General features: G+C 35.8%; 8 non-coding genes across 8 annotated transcripts; all 8 read left to right on the forward strand.

The window, feature by feature from the left end:
• Positions 1–641: 641 nt before the first annotated feature.
• TRNAL-CAG (transfer RNA leucine (anticodon CAG)) lies at positions 642–724 on the forward strand. Its single transcript has one exon. It is a non-coding gene; the product is annotated as a tRNA-Leu (tRNA).
• Positions 725–2615: 1891 nt separating this feature from the next.
• On the forward strand, positions 2616–2698 carry TRNAL-CAG (transfer RNA leucine (anticodon CAG)). The gene has a single exon. It is a non-coding gene; the product is annotated as a tRNA-Leu (tRNA).
• Positions 2699–4617: 1919 nt separating this feature from the next.
• Positions 4618–4700, forward strand: TRNAL-CAG (transfer RNA leucine (anticodon CAG)). The gene has a single exon. It is a non-coding gene; the product is annotated as a tRNA-Leu (tRNA).
• A 1919-nt stretch (positions 4701–6619) lies between these two features.
• Positions 6620–6702, forward strand: TRNAL-CAG (transfer RNA leucine (anticodon CAG)). Its single transcript has one exon. It is a non-coding gene; the product is annotated as a tRNA-Leu (tRNA).
• Positions 6703–8599: 1897 nt separating this feature from the next.
• TRNAL-CAG (transfer RNA leucine (anticodon CAG)) lies at positions 8600–8682 on the forward strand. The gene has a single exon. It is a non-coding gene; the product is annotated as a tRNA-Leu (tRNA).
• A 1897-nt stretch (positions 8683–10579) lies between these two features.
• TRNAL-CAG (transfer RNA leucine (anticodon CAG)) lies at positions 10580–10662 on the forward strand. The gene has a single exon. It is a non-coding gene; the product is annotated as a tRNA-Leu (tRNA).
• Positions 10663–12590: 1928 nt separating this feature from the next.
• Positions 12591–12673, forward strand: TRNAL-CAG (transfer RNA leucine (anticodon CAG)). Its single transcript has one exon. It is a non-coding gene; the product is annotated as a tRNA-Leu (tRNA).
• A 1920-nt stretch (positions 12674–14593) lies between these two features.
• Positions 14594–14676, forward strand: TRNAL-CAG (transfer RNA leucine (anticodon CAG)). Its single transcript has one exon. It is a non-coding gene; the product is annotated as a tRNA-Leu (tRNA).
• The last annotated feature ends 3317 nt before the right edge of the window (positions 14677–17993 follow it).

Genomic DNA, 17993 nt, shown 5'->3' on the forward strand with positions numbered 1-17993 from the left:
AAAAGGCAACAAACACAAGCTCCACACAGGTCCGTCATCTTTAATTTGAAATATAGGAGGTTTCTACTTTAATGGTGAGACAAAGCATCTACATATTTGACATTGCTCCAGTGAGTAGAGCCCACTTAAAAATGTATGGGTTGCTTGTCTCTGCAAGCAAAAGCTGGGCACTAAACTGGCATACTTGCAATGCTGGATGGTTCAGAGTGAAAACACCTATAGGCTGACAATAGTAATTGCAGGTGTTGATTAACTCATTGTGCAAAATAATTTCTAAAATGTGGTCACTTTGGGAGGTTTTCTGCTGTTTTGGTACTCTGCAAATTTCATCTGCAAGGTATTCCTGCAAAATCTGCATTGCAAAACCCAAATAGGGCTCTTCCTTTCAAAGCCCTGCTGTGTGGCCAAACAGTAGTTTCTGAAGAAATGTGGTGCATCACCGCATTTGTGAGAAATCTAACATTTCTAATATCCAAACAAAATAAATGGAGGTTTAAAAATTAATGCAGACGAAAAGTACGCATATAAAAAATGTTATTTATTGACTTTTTTGGGGTGGTGTGACAAGTTTTTAATCACAAGGAATGGTAACATTTCTGCTGACTAGCATGGAAGGAGTTAAGTTCCAATTGCATATTGAAGTCAGGATGGCCGAGCGGTCTAAGGTGCTGCGTTCAGGTCGCAGTCTCCCCTGGAGGCGTGGGTTCAAATCCCACTTCTGACATCAACATTTAATTTCAAGAAACTTTATCTTCATGTAATGTGGTTTTGAAAAATTTCCTGAGAGTCTTTGGAGTGAATCTGAATTTGTCCTCTCAAAAAAGAACTCTAGGAACATCAAACAGATTTTTTGTGCATATGTCTGTTGTTCTTTTGGCACTAGAAAAATCCTTTGGACAGTCAATGAGGAGGGACTATTTCACCTCTTTGTGTTCTCTGTCCCTATTAGGATAGGGAATCAACCTTCTACGGTGCTGTCATGAAATATATCTATAAACGGATTTGCTGGTAAGTCTACTTTCATAGTTTTCACCTCATACATCAATAGACCATAACGATACTTAATAAACAAAAACTTAACAAGTAGGTAATCATAGTTTAAAAAATGTGAAATGCCCATGTCATTCTGACATGTTTCAGCACATTTTGGGACAAATGGTCTCACTTTTAACAATCAATAAAATATTTTCTCTAAATTTTTGTCTCTTTTTTGCTCCAATTGTTTGCATCTCATAAAAAATAAAACTTGATGTAACATTATGCATGCAAATTGTGTTTTATGTGCGACCATGACCTATTCTAGAAGCACAGGGTCAGAATTATACTGGTGCATGGAGACAAACTGAAAATGTAAAAATTCAATGGCAAAATTGCTGTCTTTTTCTACTCATTCACAAATAGTTAATGAATGTTATTAAATATGTACAGCAAAATGGAAGGCGTTTCAAATAGAAATCATGCTTCAAAAAACAGTCAAATGAAAAATTATAATATATCCCTCCAGGTGTGACACTTGACATTTGCAGAGTGTCAAACCCCCCAGAAAATGTATAGATATGGCCGAAATAGCTCAGTTGAGAGAGCGTTAGACTGAAGATCTAAAGGTCCTGGGTTTCGGCAAAATGCTTTTTCTTCACCGTTTACATTTTAAGGAGATATTAAACAAAGCACATGGACTGATCATGATCAAAAGGCCTAAAAATCTTAACTATCTACAGAAAACAAAATGTTAAAAATTTGAGAAACGGTAACTTTTTCCTTTTGAACACATGAATGTTTTTTAGTAATTTTTCCTCTATTTTGTTTTATTTCAGATTGACTTAGCTGTAAGAGGATTAAAAGGTAACCTGATAGCTGAAACAGACAGCACTTATCAGACACTAGCTGAATGATTATAGTCAGCTTGTTTGACTTTGAAACACTGAGGCATTACTGAGACAAATGTCCTTAAAAAATATGCTGTGGACAAAGTCAAAAAGGCAAAAAACACAAGCTCCACACAGGTCCGTCATCTTTAATTTGAAATATAGTAGGTTTCTACTTTAATGGTGAGACAAAGCATCTACATATTTGACATTGCTCCAGTGAGTAGATCCCACTTAAAAATGTATGGGTTGCTTGTCTCTGCAAGCAAAAGCTGGGCACTAAACTGGCATACTTGCAATGCTGGATGGTTCAGAGTGAAAACACCTATAGGCTGACAATAGTAATTGCAGGTGTTGATTAACTCATTATGCAAAATAATTTCTAAAATGTGGTCACTTTGGGAGGTTTTCTGCTGTTTTGGTACTCTGCAAATTTCATCTGCAAGGTATTCCTGCAAAATCTGCATTGCAAAACCCAAATAGGGCTCTTCCTTTCAAAGCCCTGCTGTGTGGCCAAACAGTAGTTTCTGAAGAAATGTGGTGCATCACCGCATTTGTGAGAAATCTAACATTTCTAATATCCAAACAAAATAAATGGAGGTTTAAAAATTAATGCAGACGAAAAGTACGCATATAAAAAATGTTATTTATTGACTTTTTTGGGGTGGTGTGACAAGTTTTTAATCACAAGGAATGGTAACATTTCTGCTGACTAGCATGGAAGGAGTTAAGTTCCAATTGCATATCGAAGTCAGGATGGCCGAGCGGTCTAAGGCGCTGCGTTCAGGTTGCAGTCTCCCCTGGAGGTGTGGGTTCAAATCCCACTTCTGACATCAACATTTATTTTCAAGAAACTTTATCTTCATTTATTGATGAGATGAGGTCAAACAAAACTTAGTAATGTGGTTTTGAAAAATTTCCTGAGAGTCTTTGGAGTGAATCTGAATTTGTCCTCTCAAAAAAGAACATCAAACAGATTTTTTGTGCATATGTCTGTTGTTCTTTTGGCACTAGAAAAATCCTTTGGACAGTCAATGAGGAGGGACTATTTCACCTCTTTGTGTTCTCTGTCCCTATTAGGGTAGGGAATCAACCTTCTACAGTGCTGTCATGAAATATATCTAGAAACGGATTTGCTGGTAAGTCTACTTTCATAGTTTTCACCTCATACATCAATAGACCATAACGATACTTAATAAACAAAAACTTAACAAGTAGGTAATCATAGTTTAAAAAATGTGAAATGCCCATGTCCTTCTGACATGTTTCAGCACATTTTGGGACAAATGGTCTCACTTTTAACATTAACAATCAATAAAATATTTTCTCTAAATTTTTGTCTCTTTTTTGCTCCAATTGTTTGCATCTCATAAAAAATAAAACTTGATGTAACATTATGCATGCAAATTGTGTTTTATGTGCGACCATGACCTATTCTAGAAGCACAGGGTCAGAATTTTACTGGTGCATGGAGACAAACTGAAAATGTAAAAATTCAATGGCAAAATTGCTGTCTTTTTCTACTCATTCACAAATAGTTAATGAATGTTATTAAATATGTACAGCAAAATGGAAGGCGTTTCAAATAGAAATCATGCTTCAAAAAACAGTCAAATGAAAAATTATAATATATCCCTCCAGGTGTGACACTTGACATTTGCAGAGTGTCAAACCCCCCAGAAAATGTATAGATATGGCCGAAATAGCTCAGTTGGGAGAGCGTTAGACTGAAGATCTAAAGGTCCTGGGTTTCGGCAAAATGCTTTTTCTTCACCGTTTACATTTTAAGGAGATATTAAACAAAGCACATGGACTGATCATGATCAAAAGGCCTAAAAATCTTAACTATCTACAGAAAACAAAATGTTAAAAATTTGAGAAACGGTAACTTTTTCCTTTTGAACACATGAATGTTTTTTAGTAATTTTTCCTCTATTTTGTTTTATTTCAGATTGACTTAGCTGTAAGAGGATTAAAAGGTAACCTGATAGCTGAAACAGACAGCACTTATCAGACACTAGCTGAATGATTATAGTCAGCTTGTTTGACTTTGAAACACTGAGGCATTACTGAGACAAATGTCCTTAAAAAATATGCTGTGGACAAAGTCAAAAAGGCAAAAAACACAAGCTCCACACAGGTCCGTCATCTTTAATTTGAAATATAGGAGGTTTCTACTTTAATGGTGAGACAAAGCATCTACATATTTGACATTGCTCCAGTGAGTAGAGCCCACTTAAAAATGTATGGGTTGCTTGTCTCTGCAAGCAAAAGCTGGGCACTAAACTGGCATACTTGCAATGCTGGATGGTTCAGAGTGAAAACACCTATAGGCTGACAATAGTAATTGCAGGTGTTGATTAACTCATTATGCAAAATAATTTCTAAAATGTGGTCACTTTGGGAGGTTTTCTGCTGTTTTGGTACTCTGCAAATTTCATCTGCAAGGTATTCCTGCAAAATCTGCATTGCAAAACCCAAATAGGGCTCTTCCTTTCAAAGCCCTGCTGTGTGGCCAAACAGTAGTTTCTGAAGAAATGTGGTGCATCACCGCATTTGTGAGAAATCTAACATTTCTAATATCCAAACAAAATAAATGGAGGTTTAAAAATTAATGCAGACGAAAAGTACGCATATAAAAAATGTTATTTATTGACTTTTTTGGGGTGGTGTGACAAGTTTTTAATCACAAGGAATGGTAACATTTCTGCTGACTAGCATGGAAGGAGTTAAGTTCCAATTGCATATCGAAGTCAGGATGGCCGAGCGGTCTAAGGCGCTGCGTTCAGGTTGCAGTCTCCCCTGGAGGTGTGGGTTCAAATCCCACTTCTGACATCAACATTTAATTTCAAGAAACTTTATCTTCATTTATTGATGAGATGAGGTCAAACAAAACTTAGTAATGTGGTTTTGAAAAATTTCCTGAGAGTCTTTGGAGTGAATCTGAATTTGTCCTCTCAAAAAAGAACATCAAACAGATTTTTTGTGCATATGTCTGTTGTTCTTTTGGCACTAGAAAAATCCTTTGGACAGTCAATGAGGAGGGACTATTTCACCTCTTTGTGTTCTCTGTCCCTATTAGGGTAGGGAATCAACCTTCTACAGTGCTGTCATGAAATATATCTAGAAACGGATTTGCTGGTAAGTCTACTTTCATAGTTTTCACCTCATACATCAATAGACCATAACGATACTTAATAAACAAAAACTTAACAAGTAGGTAATCATAGTTTAAAAAATGTGAAATGCCCATGTCCTTCTGACATGTTTCAGCACATTTTGGGACAAATGGTCTCACTTTTAACATTAACAATCAATAAAATATTTTCTCTAAATTTTTGTCTCTTTTTTGCTCCAATTGTTTGCATCTCATAAAAAATAAAACTTGATGTAACATTATGCATGCAAATTGTGTTTTATGTGCGACCATGACCTATTCTAGAAGCACAGGGTCAGAATTATACTGGTGCATGGAGACAAACTGAAAATGTAAAAATTCAATGGCAAAATTGCTGTCTTTTTCTACTCATTCACAAATAGTTAATGAATGTTATTAAATATGTACAGCAAAATGGAAGGCGTTTCAAATAGAAATCATGCTTCAAAAAACAGTCAAATGAAAAATTATATTATATCCCTCCAGGTGTGACACTTGACATTTGCAGAGTGTCAAACCCCCCAGAAAATGTATAGATATGGCCGAAATAGCTCAGTTGGGAGAGCGTTAGACTGAAGATCTAAAGGTCCCGTGTTTCGGCAAAATGCTTTTTCTTCACCGTTTACATTTTAAGGAGATATTAAACAAAGCACATGGACTGATCATGATCAAAAGGCCTAAAAATCTTAACTATCTACAGAAAACAAAATGTTAAAAATTTGAGAAACGGTAACTTTTTCCTTTTGAACACATGAATGTTTTTTAGTAATTTTTCCTCTATTTTGTTTTATTTCAGATTGACTTAGCTGTAAGAGGATTAAAAGGTAACCTGATAGCTGAAACAGACAGCACTTATCAGACACTAGCTGAATGATTATAGTCAGCTTGTTTGACTTTGAAACACTGAGGCATTACTGAGACAAATGTCCTTAAAAAATATGCTGTGGACAAAGTCAAAAAGGCAAAAAACACAAGCTCCACACAGGTCCGTCATCTTTAATTTGAAATATAGGAGGTTTCTACTTTAATGGTGAGACAAAGCATCTACATATTTGACATTGCTCCAGTGAGTAGAGCCCACTTAAAAATGTATGGGTTGCTTGTCTTTGCAAGCAAAAGCTGGGCACTAAACTGGCATACTTGCAATGCTGGATGGTTCAGAGTGAAAACACCTATAGGCTGACAATAGTAATTGCAGGTGTTGATTAACTCATTGTGCAAAATAATTTCTAAAATGTGGTCACTTTGGGAGGTTTTCTGCTGTTTTGGTACTCTGCAAATTTCACCTGCAAGGTATTCCTGCAAAATCTGCATTGCAAAACCCAAATAGGGCTCTTCCTTTCAAAGCCCTGCTGTGTGGCCAAACAGTAGTTTCTGAAGAAATGTGGTGCATCACCGCATTTGTGAGAAATCTAACATTTCTAATATCCAAACAAAATAAATGGAGGTTTAAAAATTAATGCAGACGAAAAGTACGCATATAAAAAATGTTATTTATTGACTTTTTTGGGGTGGTGTGACAAGTTTTTAATCACAAGGAATGGTAACATTTCTGCTGACTAGCATGGAAGGAGTTAAGTTCCAATTGCATATTGAAGTCAGGATGGCCGAGCGGTCTAAGGTGCTGTGTTCAGGTCGCAGTCTCCCCTGGAGGTGTGGGTTCAAATCCCACTTCTGACATCAACATTTAATTTCAAGAAACTTTATCTTCATGTAATGTGGTTTTGAAAAATTTCCTGACAGTCTTTGGAGTGAATCTGAATTTGTCCTCTCAAAAAAGAACTCTAGGAACATCAAACAGATTTTTTGTGCATATGTCTGTTGTTCTTTTGGCACTAGAAAAATCCTTTGGACAGTCAATGAGGAGGGACTATTTCACCTCTTTGTGTTCTCTGTCCCTATTAGGGTAGGGAATCAACCTTCTACAGTGCTGTCATGAAATATATCTAGAAACGGATTTGCTGGTAAGTCTACTTTCATAGTTTTCACCTCATACATCAATAGACCATAACGATACTTAATAAACAAAAACTTAACAAGTAGGTAATCATAGTTTAAAAAATGTGAAATGCCCATGTCCTTCTGACATGTTTCAGCACATTTTGGGACAAATGGTCTCACTTTTAACATTAACAATCAATAAAATATTTTCTCTAAATTTTTGTCTCTTTTTTGCTCCAATTGTTTGCATCTCATAAAAAATAAAACTTGATGTAACATTATGCATGCAAATTGTGTTTTATGTGCGACCATGACCTATTCTAGAAGCACAGGGTCAGAATTATACTGGTGCATGGAGACAAACTGAAAATGTAAAAATTCAATGGCAAAATTGCTGTCTTTTTCTACTCATTCACAAATAGTTAATGAATGTTATTAAATATGTACAGCAAAATGGAAGGCGTTTCAAATAGAAATCATGCTTCAAAAAACAGTCAAATGAAAAATTATATTATATCCCTCCAGGTGTGACACTTGACATTTGCAGAGTGTCAAACCCCCCAGAAAATGTATAGATATGGCCGAAATAGCTCAGTTGGGAGAGCGTTAGACTGAAGATCTAAAGGTCCCGTGTTTCGGCAAAATGCTTTTTCTTCACCGTTTACATTTTAAGGAGATATTAAACAAAGCACATGGACTGATCATGATCAAAAGGCCTAAAAATCTTAACTATCTACAGAAAACAAAATGTTAAAAATTTGAGAAACGGTAACTTTTTCCTTTTGAACACATGAATGTTTTTTAGTAATTTTTCCTCTATTTTGTTTTATTTCAGATTGACTTAGCTGTAAGAGGATTAAAAGGTAACCTGATAGCTGAAACAGACAGCACTTATCAGACACTAGCTGAATGATTATAGTCAGCTTGTTTGACTTTGAAACACTGAGGCATTACTGAGACAAATGTCCTTAAAAAATATGCTGTGGACAAAGTCAAAAAGGCAAAAAACACAAGCTCCACACAGGTCCGTCATCTTTAATTTGAAATATAGGAGGTTTCTACTTTAATGGTGAGACAAAGCATCTACATATTTGACATTGCTCCAGTGAGTAGAGCCCACTTAAAAATGTATGGGTTGCTTGTCTTTGCAAGCAAAAGCTGGGCACTAAACTGGCATACTTGCAATGCTGGATGGTTCAGAGTGAAAACACCTATAGGCTGACAATAGTAATTGCAGGTGTTGATTAACTCATTGTGCAAAATAATTTCTAAAATGTGGTCACTTTGGGAGGTTTTCTGCTGTTTTGGTACTCTGCAAATTTCACCTGCAAGGTATTCCTGCAAAATCTGCATTGCAAAACCCAAATAGGGCTCTTCCTTTCAAAGCCCTGCTGTGTGGCCAAACAGTAGTTTCTGAAGAAATGTGGTGCATCACCGCATTTGTGAGAAATCTAACATTTCTAATATCCAAACAAAATAAATGGAGGTTTAAAAATTAATGCAGACGAAAAGTACGCATATAAAAAATGTTATTTATTGACTTTTTTGGGGTGGTGTGACAAGTTTTTAATCACAAGGAATGGTAACATTTCTGCTGACTAGCATGGAAGGAGTTAAGTTCCAATTGCATATTGAAGTCAGGATGGCCGAGCGGTCTAAGGTGCTGTGTTCAGGTCGCAGTCTCCCCTGGAGGTGTGGGTTCAAATCCCACTTCTGACATCAACATTTAATTTCAAGAAACTTTATCTTCATGTAATGTGGTTTTGAAAAATTTCCTGACAGTCTTTGGAGTGAATCTGAATTTGTCCTCTCAAAAAAGAACTCTAGGAACATCAAACAGATTTTTTGTGCATATGTCTGTTGTTCTTTTGGCACTAGAAAAATCCTTTGGACAGTCAATGAGGAGGGACTATTTCACCTCTTTGTGTTCTCTGTCCCTATTAGGGTAGGGAATCAACCTTCTACAGTGCTGTCATGAAATATATCTAGAAACGGATTTGCTGGTAAGTCTACTTTCATAGTTTTCACCTCATACATCAATAGACCATAACGATACTTAATAAACAAAAACTTAACAAGTAGGTAATCATAGTTTAAAAAATGTGAAATGCCCATGTCCTTCTGACATGTTTCAGCACATTTTGGGACAAATGGTCTCACTTTTAACATTAACAATCAATAAAATATTTTCTCTAAATTTTTGTCTCTTTTTTGCTCCAATTGTTTGCATCTCATAAAAAATAAAACTTGATGTAACATTATGCATGCAAATTGTGTTTTATGTGCGACCATGACCTATTCTAGAAGCACAGGGTCAGAATTATACTGGTGCATGGAGACAAACTGAAAATGTAAAAATTCAATGGCAAAATTGCTGTCTTTTTCTACTCATTCACAAATAGTTAATGAATGTTATTAAATATGTACAGCAAAATGGAAGGCGTTTCAAATAGAAATCATGCTTCAAAAAACAGTCAAATGAAAAATTATAATATATCCCTCCAGGTGTGACACTTGACATTTGCAGAGTGTCAAACCCCCCAGAAAATGTATAGATATGGCCGAAATAGCTCAGTTGGGAGAGCGTTAGACTGAAGATCTAAAGGTCCTGGGTTTCGGCAAAATGCTTTTTCTTCACCGTTTACATTTTAAGGAGATATTAAACAAAGCACATGGACTGATCATGATCAAAAGGCCTAAAAATCTTAACTATCTACAGAAAAGAAAATGTTAAAAATTTGAGAAACGGTGACTTTTTCCTTTTGAACACATGAATGTTTTTTAGTAATTTTTCCTCTATTTTGTTTTATTTCAGATTGACTTAGCTGTAAGAGGATTAAAAGGTAACCTGATAGCTGAAACAGACAGCACTTATCAGACACTAGCTGAATGATTATAGTCAGCTTGTTTGACTTTGAAACACTGAGGCATTACTGAGACAAATGTCCTTAAAAAATATGCTGTGGACAAAGTCAAAAAGGCAAAAAACACAAGCTCCACACAGGTCCGTCATCTTTAATTTGAAATATAGGAGGTTTCTACTTTAATGGTGAGACAAAGCATCTACATATTTGACATTGCTCCAGTGAGTAGAGCCCACTTAAAAATGTATAGGTTGCTTGTCTCTGCAAGCAAAAGCTGGGCACTAAACTGGCATACTTGCAATGCTGGATGGTTCAGAGTGAAAACACCTATAGGCTGACAATAGTAATTGCAGGTGTTGATTAACTCATTGTGCAAAATAATTTCTAAAATGTGGTCACTTTGGGAGGTTTTCTGCTGTTTTGGTACTCTGCAAATTTCATCTGCAAGGTATTCCTGCAAAATCTGCATTGCAAAACCCAAATAGGGCTCTTCCTTTCAAAGCCCTGCTGTGTGGCCAAACAGTAGTTTCTGAAGAAATGTGGTGCATCACCGCATTTGTGAGAACTCTAACATTTCTAATATCCAAACAAAATAAATGGAGGTTTAAAAATTAATGCAGATGAAAAGTACGCATATAAAAAATGTTATTTATTGACTTTTTTGGGGTGGTGTGACAAGTTTTTAATCACAAGGAATGGTAACATTTCTGCTGACTAGCATGGAAGGAGTTAAGTTCCAATTGCATTTTGAAGTCAGGATGGCCGAGCGGTCTAAGGCGCTGTGTTCAGGTTGCAGTCTCCCCTGGAGGCGTGGGTTCAAATCCCACTTCTGACATCAACATTTAATTTCAAGAAACTTTATCTTCATTTATTGATTAGATGAGGTCAAACAAAACTTAGTAATGTGGTTTTGAAAAATTTCCTGAGAGTCTTTGGAGTGAATCTGAATTTGTCCTCTCAAAAAAGAACTCTAGTAACATCAAACAGATTTTTTGTGCATATGTCTGTTGTTCTTTTGGCACTAGAAAAATCCTTTGGACAGTCAATGAGGAGGGACTATTTCACCTCTTTGTGTTCTCTGTCCCTATTAGGGTAGGGAATCAACCTTCTACAGTGCTGTCATGAAATATATCTAGAAACGGATTTGCTGGTAAGTCTACTTTCATAGTTTTCACCTCATACATCAATAGACCATAACGATACTTAATAAACAAAAACTTAACAAGTAGGTAATCATAGTTTAAAAAATGTGAAATGCCCATGTCCTTCTGACATGTTTCAGCACATTTTGGGACAAATGGTCTCACTTTTAACATTAACAATCAATAAAATATTTTCTCTAAATTTTTGTCTCTTTTTTGCTCCAATTGTTTGCATCTCATAAAAAATAAAACTTGATGTAACATTATGCATGCAAATTGTGTTTTATGTGCGACCATGACCTATTCTAGAAGCACAGGGTCAGGATTATACTGGTGCATGGAGACAAACTGAAAATGTAAAAATTCAATGGCAAAATTGCTGTCTTTTTCTACTCATTCACAAATAGTTAATGAATGTTATTAAATATGTACAGCAAAATGGAAGGCGTTTCAAATAGAAATCATGCTTCAAAAAACAGTCAAATGAAAAATTATAATATATCCCTCCAGGTGTGACACTTGACATTTGCAGAGTGTCAAACCTCCAAGAAAATGTATAGATATGGCCGAAATAGCTCAGTTGGGAGAGCGTTACACTGAAGATCTAAAGGTCCCGGGTTTCGGCAAAATGCTTTTTCTTCACCGTTTACATTTTAAGGAGATATTAAACAAAGCACATGGACTGATCATGATCAAAAGGCCTAAAAATCTTAACTATCTACAGAAAAGAAAATGTTAAAAATTTGAGAAACGGTAACTTTTTCCTTTTGAACACATGAATGTTTTTTAGTAATTTTTCCTCTATTTTGTTTTATTTCAGATTGACTTAGCTGTAAGAGGATTAAAAGGTAACCTGATAGCTGAAACAGACAGCACTTATCAGACACTAGCTGAATGATTATAGTCAGATTGTTTGACTTTGAAACACTGAGGCATTACTGAGACAAATGTCCTTAAAAAATATGCTGTGGACAAAGTCAAAAAGGCAAAAAACACAAGCTCCACACAGGTCCGTCATCTTTAATTTGAAATATAGGAGGTTTCTACTTTAATGGTGAGACAAAGCATCTACATATTTGACATTGCTCCAGTGAGTAGAGCCCACTTAAAAATGTATAGGTTGCTTGTCTCTGCAAGCAAAAGCTGGGCACTAAACTGGCATACTTGCAATGCTGGATGGTTCAGAGTGAAAACACCTATAGGCTGACAATAGTAATTGCAGGTGTTGATTAACTCATTGTGCAAAATAATTTCTAAAATGTGGTCACTTTGGGAGGTTTTCTGCTGTTTTGGTACTCTGCAAATTTCATCTGCAAGGTATTCCTGCAAAATCTGCATTGCAAAACCCAAATAGGGCTCTTCCTTTCAAAGCCCTGCTGTGTGGCCAAACAGTAGTTTCTGAAGAAATGTGGTGCATCACCGCATTTGTGAGAACTCTAACATTTCTAATATCCAAACAAAATAAATGGAGGTTTAAAAATTAATGCAGACGAAAAGTACGCATATAAAAAATGTTATTTATTGACTTTTTTGGGGTGGTGTGACAAGTTTTTAATCACAAGGAATGGTAACATTTCTGCTGACTAGCATGGAAGGAGTTAAGTTCCAATTGCATTTCGAAGTCAGGATGGCCGAGCGGTCTAAGGCGCTGTGTTCAGGTTGCAGTCTTCCCTGGAGGCGTGGGTTCAAATCCCACTTCTGACATCAACATTTAATTTTTAAGAAACTTTATCTTCATTTATTGATGAGATGAGGTCAAACAAAACTTAGTAATGTGGTTTTGAAAAATTTCCTGAGAGTCTTTGGAGTGAATCTGAATTTGTCCTCTCAAAAAAGAACATCAAACAGATTTTTTGTGCATATGTCTGTTGTTCTTTTGGCACTAGAAAAATCCTTTGGACAGTCAATGAGGAGGGACTATTTCACCTCTTTGTGTTCTCTGTCCCTATTAGGGTAGGGAATCAACCTTCTACAGTGCTGTCATGAAATATATCTAGAAACGGATTTGCTGGTAAGTCTACTTTCATAGTTTTCACCTCATACATCAATAGACCATAACGATACTTAATAAACAAAAACTTAACAAGTAGGTAGTCATAGTTTAAAAAATGTGAAATGCCCATGTCCTTCTGACATGTTTCAGCACATTTTGGGACAAATGGTCTCACTTTTAACATTAACAATCAATAAAATATTTTCTCTAAATTTTTGTCTCTTTTTTGCTCCAATTGTTTGCATCTCATAAAAAATAAAACTTGATGTAACATTATGCATGCAAATTGTGTTTTATGTGCGACCATGACCTATTCTAGAAGCACAGGGTCAGAATTTTACTGGTGCATGGAGACAAACTGAAAATGTAAAAATTCAATGGCAAAATTGCTGTCTTTTTCTACTCATTCACAAATAGTTAATGAATGTTATTAAATATGTACAGCAAAATGGAAGGCGTTTCAAATAGAAATCATGCTTCAAAAAACAGTCAAATGAAAAATTATAATATATCCCTCCAGGTGTGACACTTGACATTTGCAGAGTGTCAAACCCCCCAGAAAATGTATAGATATGGCCGAAATAGCTCAGTTGGGAGAGCGTTAGACTGAAGATCTAAAGGTCCTGGGTTTCGGCAAAATGCTTTTTCTTCACCGTTTACATTTTAAGGAGATATTAAACAAAGCACATGGACTGATCATGATCAAAAGGCCTAAAAATCTTAACTATCTACAGAAAACAAAATGTTAAAAATTTGAGAAACGGTAACTTTTTCCTTTTGAACACATGAATGTTTTTTAGTAATTTTTCCTCTATTTTGTTTTATTTCAGATTGACTTAGCTGTAAGAGGATTAAAAGGTAACCTGATAGCTGAAACAGACAGCACTTATCAGACACTAGCTGAATGATTATAGTCAGCTTGTTTGACTTTGAAACACTGAGGCATTACTGAGACAAATGTCCTTAAAAAATATGCTGTGGACAAAGTCAAAAAGGCAAAAAACACAAGCTCCACACAGGTCCGTCATCTTTAATTTGAAATATAGGAGGTTTCTACTTTAATGGTGAGACAAAGCATCTACATATTTGACATTGCTCCAGTGAGTAGAGCCCACTTAAAAATGTATGGGTTGCTTGTCTCTGCAAGCAAAAGCTGGGCACTAAACTGGCATACTTGCAATGCTGGATGGTTCAGAGTGAAAACACCTATAGGCTGACAATAGTAATTGCAGGTGTTGATTAACTCATTATGCAAAATAATTTCTAAAATGTGGTCACTTTGGGAGGTTTTCTGCTGTTTTGGTACTCTGCAAATTTCATCTGCAAGGTATTCCTGCAAAATCTGCATTGCAAAACCCAAATAGGGCTCTTCCTTTCAAAGCCCTGCTGTGTGGCCAAACAGTAGTTTCTGAAGAAATGTGGTGCATCACCGCATTTGTGAGAAATCTAACATTTCTAATATCCAAACAAAATAAATGGAGGTTTAAAAATTAATGCAGACGAAAAGTACGCATATAAAAAATGTTATTTATTGACTTTTTTGGGGTGGTGTGACAAGTTTTTAATCACAAGGAATGGTAACATTTCTGCTGACTAGCATGGAAGGAGTTAAGTTCCAATTGCATATCGAAGTCAGGATGGCCGAGCGGTCTAAGGCGCTGCGTTCAGGTTGCAGTCTCCCCTGGAGGTGTGGGTTCAAATCCCACTTCTGACATCAACATTTAATTTCAAGAAACTTTATCTTCATTTATTGATGAGATGAGGTCAAACAAAACTTAGTAATGTGGTTTTGAAAAATTTCCTGAGAGTCTTTGGAGTGAATCTGAATTTGTCCTCTCAAAAAAGAACATCAAACAGATTTTTTGTGCATATGTCTGTTGTTCTTTTGGCACTAGAAAAATCCTTTGGACAGTCAATGAGGAGGGACTATTTCACCTCTTTGTGTTCTCTGTCCCTATTAGGGTAGGGAATCAACCTTCTACAGTGCTGTCATGAAATATATCTAGAAACGGATTTGCTGGTAAGTCTACTTTCATAGTTTTCACCTCATACATCAATAGACCATAACGATACTTAATAAACAAAAACTTAACAAGTAGGTAATCATAGTTTAAAAAATGTGAAATGCCCATGTCCTTCTGACATGTTTCAGCACATTTTGGGACAAATGGTCTCACTTTTAACATTAACAATCAATAAAATATTTTCTCTAAATTTTTGTCTCTTTTTTGCTCCAATTGTTTGCATCTCATAAAAAATAAAACTTGATGTAACATTATGCATGCAAATTGTGTTTTATGTGCGACCATGACCTATTCTAGAAGCACAGGGTCAGAATTATACTGGTGCATGGAGACAAACTGAAAATGTAAAAATTCAATGGCAAAATTGCTGTCTTTTTCTACTCATTCACAAATAGTTAATGAATGTTATTAAATATGTACAGCAAAATGGAAGGCGTTTCAAATAGAAATCATGCTTCAAAAAACAGTCAAATGAAAAATTATAATATATCCCTCCAGGTGTGACACTTGACATTTGCAGAGTGTCAAACCCCCCAGAAAATGTATAGATATGGCCGAAATAGCTCAGTTGGGAGAGCGTTAGACTGAAGATCTAAAGGTCCCGGGTTTCAGCAAAATGCTTTTTCTTCACCGTTTACATTTTAAGGAGATATTAAACAAAGCACATGGACTGATCATGATCAAAAGGCCTAAAAATCTTAACTATCTACAGAAAACAAAATGTTAAAAATTTGAGAAACGGTAACTTTTTCCTTTTGAACACATGAATGTTTTTTAGTAATTTTTCCTCTATTTTGTTTTATTTCAGATTGACTTAGCTGTAAGAGGATTAAAAGGTAACCTGATAGCTGAAACAGACAGCACTTATCAGACACTAGCTGAATGATTATAGTCAGCTTGTTTGACTTTGAAACACTGAGGCATTACTGAGACAAATGTCCTTAAAAAATATGCTGTGGACAAAGTCAAAAAGGCAAAAAACACAAGCTCCACACAGGTCCGTCATCTTTAATTTGAAATATAGGAGGTTTCTACTTTAATGGTGAGACAAAGCATCTACATATTTGACATTGCTCCAGTGAGTAGAGCCCACTTAAAAATGTATGGGTTGCTTGTCTTTGCAAGCAAAAGCTGGGCACTAAACTGGCATACTTGCAATGCTGGATGGTTCAGAGTGAAAACACCTATAGGCTGACAATAGTAATTGCAGGTGTTGATTAACTCATTGTGCAAAATAATTTCTAAAATGTGGTCACTTTGGGAGGTTTTCTGCTGTTTTGGTACTCTGCAAATTTCACCTGCAAGGTATTCCTGCAAAATCTGCATTGCAAAACCCAAATAGGGCTCTTCCTTTCAAAGCCCTGCTGTGTGGCCAAACAGTAGTTTCTGAAGAAATGTGGTGCATCACCGCATTTGTGAGAAATCTAACATTTCTAATATCCAAACAAAATAAATGGAGGTTTAAAAATTAATGCAGACGAAAAGTACGCATATAAAAAATGTTATTTATTGACTTTTTTGGGGTGGTGTGACAAGTTTTTAATCACAAGGAATGGTAACATTTCTGCTGACTAGCATGGAAGGAGTTAAGTTCCAATGGCATATTGAAGTCAGGATGGCCGAGCGGTCTAAGGTGCTGCGTTCAGGTCCCAGTCTCCCCTGGAGGTGTGGGTTCAAATCCCACTTCTGACATCAACATTTAATTTCAAGAAACTTTATCTTCATGTAATGTGGTATTGAAAAATTTCCTGAGAGTCTTTGGAGTGAATCTGAATTTGTCCTCTCAAAAAAGAACTCTAGGAACATCAAACAGATTTTTTGTGCATATGTCTGTTGTTCTTTTGGCACTAGAAAAATCCTTTGGACAGTCAATGAGGAGGGACTATTTCACCTCTTTGTGTTCTCTGTCCCTATTAGGGTAGGGAATCAACCTTCTACAGTGCTGTCATGAAATATATCTAGAAACGGATTTGCTGGTAAGTCTACTTTCATAGTTTTCACCTCATACATCAATAGACCATAACGATACTTAATAAACAAAAACTTAACAAGTAGGTAATCATAGTTTAAAAAATGTGAAATGCCCATGTCCTTCTGACATGTTTCAGCACATTTTGGGACAAATGGTCTCACTTTTAACATTAACAATCAATAAAATATTTTCTCTAAATTTTTGTCTCTTTTTTGCTCCAATTGTTTGCATCTCATAAAAAATAAAACTTGATGTAACATTATGCATGCAAATTGTGTTTTATGTGCGACCATGACCTATTCTAGAAGCACAGGGTCAGAATTATACTGGTGCATGGAGACAAACTGAAAATGTAAAAATTCAATGGCAAAATTGCTGTCTTTTTCTACTCATTCACAAATAGTTAATGAATGTTATTAAATATGTACAGCAAAATGGAAGGCGTTTCAAATAGAAATCATGCTTCAAAAAACAGTCAAATGAAAAATTATATTATATCCCTCCAGGTGTGACACTTGACATTTGCAGAGTGTCAAACCCCCCAGAAAATGTATAGATATGGCCGAAATAGCTCAGTTGGGAGAGCGTTAGACTGAAGATCTAAAGGTCCCGTGTTTCGGCAAAATGCTTTTTCTTCACCGTTTACATTTTAAGGAGATATTAAACAAAGCACATGGACTGATCATGATCAAAAGGCCTAAAAATCTTAACTATCTACAGAAAACAAAATGTTAAAAATTTGAGAAACGGTAACTTTTTCCTTTTGAACACATGAATGTTTTTTAGTAATTTTTCCTCTATTTTGTTTTATTTCAGATTGACTTAGCTGTAAGAGGATTAAAAGGTAACCTGATAGCTGAAACAGACAGCACTTATCAGACACTAGCTGAATGATTATAGTCAGCTTGTTTGACTTTGAAACACTGAGGCATTACTGAGACAAATGTCCTTAAAAAATATGCTGTGGACAAAGTCAAAAAGGCAAAAAACACAAGCTCCACACAGGTCCGTCATCTTTAATTTGAAATATAGGAG

This window comes from Dendrobates tinctorius, unplaced genomic scaffold, assembly GCF_039654945.1.
Source record: "Dendrobates tinctorius isolate UK_male_01 unplaced genomic scaffold, ASM3965494v1 ptg000350l, whole genome shotgun sequence".
Lineage (NCBI taxonomy): Eukaryota > Metazoa > Chordata > Amphibia > Anura > Dendrobatidae > Dendrobates > Dendrobates tinctorius.